The sequence below is a fragment of the Momordica charantia genome (genome assembly GCF_013281855.1).
Source record: "Momordica charantia cultivar OHB3-1 chromosome 11 unlocalized genomic scaffold, Mcharantia_2.0 BLBB01000011.1, whole genome shotgun sequence".
Taxonomy (NCBI): Eukaryota; Viridiplantae; Streptophyta; class Magnoliopsida; order Cucurbitales; family Cucurbitaceae; genus Momordica; species Momordica charantia.
In genome coordinates this window covers 22346196-22350986 of record NW_028275159.1, presented here as the reverse complement: position 1 = coordinate 22350986, position 4791 = coordinate 22346196, and the positions used below count along the sequence as shown (strand labels likewise).

The 4791-nt window shown below is 31.9% G+C and overlaps 1 pseudogene; it reads left to right on the top strand.

The window, feature by feature from the left end:
- The first annotated feature begins 830 nt into the window (after positions 1-830).
- Positions 831-1634, top strand: LOC111023690 (E3 ubiquitin-protein ligase RSL1-like; annotated as a pseudogene).
- Positions 1635-4791: the final 3157 nt, after the last annotated feature.

Here is a 4791-nt window from a genome sequence, read left to right as displayed (position 1 = left end):
TGAAATTGAGCAAGCATGATGAAAGTGAAGATTTTGATGCCACCATCTATAGAAGTCTCGTTGGAAGTTTAATGTATTTAACAACAACTAGACCTGATCTTATGTTCTCAGTCAGTTTATTGAGTAGATTTATGGCATCACCAAAGAAAAGTCATTGGGAAGCTGGAAAAAGAGTTCTTCGATATGTTCATGGAACTATTAATCATGGAATTCACTATAAGAAAAACATTGATAATGTTCTTGTTGGATATAGTGATAGTGATTGGGGAGGAAATATTGATGATTATAAAAGTACTTCTGGATATATGTTTAGTATTGGTTATAGAGCAGTTTCATGGGCATCAAAGAAGTAGGATGTTGTAGCGTTGTCAACAACTGAAGCTAAATACATCTCTTCATCCACAGCTAGTTGTCAAGTACTTTGGTTGAGAAACGTGCTACATGAATTGAAGTGTCCTCAAGAAAAAGGGACCATCATGTTTTGTGATAATACCTCATCAATTGCTCTTTCAAAGAATCCAGTTTTTCATGGAAGGAGTAAACATATAAAGATCAAATATCATTTCATCAGAGAATTGATCAAAGATGGGGAAGTATGCATCAAGCATTGCAAAACACAAGATCAAGTTGCAGATATATTTACAAAAGCATTGAAGACAGACTTGTTCTTGAAAATGAAGGAGAAGCTTGGAGTTATGAAAATCTAGCTTAAGGGAGGATGTTAGAATTTAAGCTAGATTCATTTCTATACACATGCATGAATCCCTAGATACATGAATTGTTAGGTTCATGTAAGATAATGTATTAAGATACATGAATAGTATGTATACATGTATCCATTTATTTTGTGTCTTTTAGATGTGTCTCTTGGATGTTATATAAAGGGATCATTTCCCTCATTTGTAATCAAGCAAGAAAGAAGCAAATTGAAGTATTTCAATCAAGAAAGAAAAGAGAACAATATTCTTCTCTTGTATGTTCTTGAGTTTAATAAGAGAACAAAATTCTTCTCTTTAAAGTTGGTGAGTTTTAGAGTAAATTCTAGTGAGAGCTTATCAACGTTTCCAACATCGAGTAGCGGCTGCTCCCACTCCTTCTCCACCTACTGCATTTCGAAGCACATCAACGCGAAAATCAACGACAACATAGCTAACGTGAAGTGTCCAAAGCCGAAGTGTGAGGAGGTGCTGGAGCCAGAGACATGCGGTTCATTTCTTCCCAAAGAGCTGTTGGAGCGCTGGGGAAACGCCCTATGCGAGGCCATGATTATGGGAATGCAGACACTCCTCTGCCCCTTCAAGGACTGCTTGGCGACAATCATCGACGACCGAGAAGAGGCAGAGGCGGAGGCGGAGTGTCCTTGCTGCAGGAGAATGTTCTGCGGGCAGTGCGAGGTGGAGTGGCATGGGCTGCAAAGCGAATTGGGATGCGAGGAGTTTCAAAGGCTGTGTGAGGAAGTGTAAATGGATGATTTGACGATGCAACTAGCGGAGAAGATGAGTTAGAAGAGATGTCCCCATTGCAAAATTTACGTGGAGAGGATTCAAGGTTGTCCCCATATCATATGTAAGTGTGGGTCTGAGTTTTGCTATAGCTGTGGATAGAAGTGGGGTGATTATAACCATGAACCATGATTGTCCGGAAACGAACAGTGGAGGTAGACTTTGGTGGAATAAATCACAGGACAAACTTTTTTTTTTCCATTTTTTCTCTCTTTTTCAAACCCATTAATGTTGCAAGCAATAAATGGAATAGAATATGGTACTCCTAAAACACCATAAATTAATTTATCTTTAAGAAGTTTGTTGGGTGTGCATGGTTCTAAATATTTGTCGACACGTCAACATTTTCATCTACATATCTATGTTTCCATGGGTTCGACATTGACGTGAGAGGTAAATCGACATTTCCATCATAGTACAAGAAAATCGACAAAATATGAAAAATATCAACAAAATGTCACTAATATATACATAATATTAATATTAATTATTTTTAACTAATTTAGAAATAGGAAAATGTTTATTTGTTCATTTAAATATTTTCTACGATTTTTTAATTTTTCTAACTTTCACATAAATATCCATCGACATCGACATTTTATCGATATTTCCATGAAATTGAGGCCTTGTCAATCGACATCGACATTTAAAACATTGGTGATATAGACATTATATTTGAAATACCTTAATACAATCAGTTATCTGGTTAATATCAATTATATTAATAACATATGTGATATATCCCATAATACTAAAAGGAGATAGCAAAATGGAAAGGAGATGCAAAACCATAATAACAAAAATTAATAATTAAAATCTTATTTTACAAATTTTCCCATATTTGGACACTAAAAAGTTATTGCAATATTTTATAAATATGACAAATGTTTTTACTCCCCGTTAAAAATGCTCTAAACTCTAAAGCTTAAGAGACTAAAACGTTTCTTTCAAAAAAAAAAAAAAAACATTACAGTTAGTGTTTTAAATTTCGAGCGATACGGGGGAGAATGTCGTTTTTCCCCTAATGTCGAGGAAACGTCAATTTTACTTATAATACATAAGTTGATTTTTTTTATATTTTAAAAAGATATGCTCACTAGTGGTGTCGATGAATATTTCGGTTAAATAATTTGAAATATATGTATAGTTTGTTTGGGTGAGATAGTGTAGGAATTGATTTTTTTTCTTAAATAATTTGAAATCTGACTTGTTTTTTATTTTTTTGTAAGAATCAAATCTTTTCTAAAACAAATTGAAGAAGTTTGCCCTTCAAATTTTGCTCAAGATTATATGTTTTATTTGAATTAAATGAAAAGATAATCTTTGGTATTAGTTAAATTATATCACCACTATTTGTATTTTTTAAATTTTATGCCTATTTCACATATCTTGTTTAATTATGTAACTAAAGATTAGATTTGATTAGAAATTATCGATAAAACATTATCAATCAACAATAACTTTAATTTACTAATTCAAATAATTTACATGTAAGTATATACATGATTTTGTTCTGACGTTATCATCGCAACGACATTTTCATAAGTATATTATTGATATATTTAGATATGATTGTCAAAACTGAACAATTATGAGCTAATTAAGCTACCATTAAAGTCTTATTTACTAATTCAAAAAATTTGCATCAATACCCACAATTTCTGTGTTATTTCCCGAAATATCTATCGATATCGACATGTCCGTAAAATCGGGAACTCTACATTTCCATGGACATCGAGATTTCGAATATCCAACTTGAGTGTAAAGACCCTGTTTATCGAAAAAGACCGGAGATTGAAGATGCTACCGACCATAAAACTAATTAAGGGGCCGTTTGTTTCTTGGGAATCAAATATTTCTGTGAGACGGACATCTGGATTCCTACGTTTGTTTTGTGGTAATATAAGATACCCAGGTACCTCCAGATGCCTGGGTATCCTAGGATCACTAGTAGAAAAGTGGTCTTTCATGACAGTTGTGAACAGTAAAAAAGTTTGGAGGAAAAAAACTGTCATAAATGATGGGGACGCGTTTTTAACGAGAAAAAATGCTATTTTTCGGATTTTGTAAGTTTATGACAGTTAAAAACTGTCACGAAAACCGAATTTTCAATGACAGTGAAAAACTGTCACAAAATGGTGGAGGCGCGATTTTGGCGGGAAAAAACGGCAATTTATGAAAATTTTGATGCTTTATGACATTTTATAATTGCCAAGAAAAATAAAAAATGTTCACGTATTCCATGACAATTACTTAGACCATCTTAAGAATGTATGACATACAAAAAATGTCACAAATGATTTTCAGCGTGTTTCATTTCTGTTGGAAAAAATGCAACTTTATTAATGATATTAATTATTTTGGGATTGTCCGATCGCATCGAGTATAGATTTATGCTTAATAGATTCCCCAAAATACTTCATGAAACAAGTAGAAAATGGTATTTGGTATAGTGGTATGCTTATCCTGCGTAATCGTGCCCTTCCTCTCTTCGGTCTCGAGTTTGAGCCCTATGAATTTAATTTATTTTTTCAACCTTCTATTAAATTATCCTGCATGACAAGTTGTCATTATACAATTTTTCGTGATAGTTAAAACTGACAATATTGATTGTTAAAACTATCATTACAAAAGTTTTCATGATAATTATAAATAGTCGTTTAAAAAAAAATTAATGTCAATCTTTAACTGTCGTTAAATACTAGTTCATGACAATTTATAAACTGTCGTCTTTAAGTATTTATTGACAGGAGAACAAAAATATTTGATTGTTTTAGTGACACTTATAAATTGTAATTAAATGACTTTATGTAACATTTATTAATTGTGATGGAAAATCTATTCATGACAAAGTATAACTGTAGTTGTAAATACATTGATGACAATTTTTCAAATTTGTCATCTTCTCCTCTTTCTTGATGCCTTAATAGATGACAATTATATAATTGTCATGAATGACAGAATTTAACTGTCATTGAAGGCCGATTTCCTACTAGTGGATGCCCATTTGGAAGGCATCCAAGTTGATTTGGATGCCCTTTTGAAACATAATGATTCCCATATCGATGACATCGTATGTTGACATTTTTACCCTTTCGTTACTCTTTCATATATTTTCTTTTATCAAATTTCTTTGGTTTTATTTGTAATTTTATAGTTTAAATAAATTAATATACTCATTGACTAAGAAGCAATTAAGTATATTTATGTATTACACGTACATATAAAAAAAACTTCAATTAAATTATATAATATCTTCATTTACTTTTAATATTTGAAATGAATTATT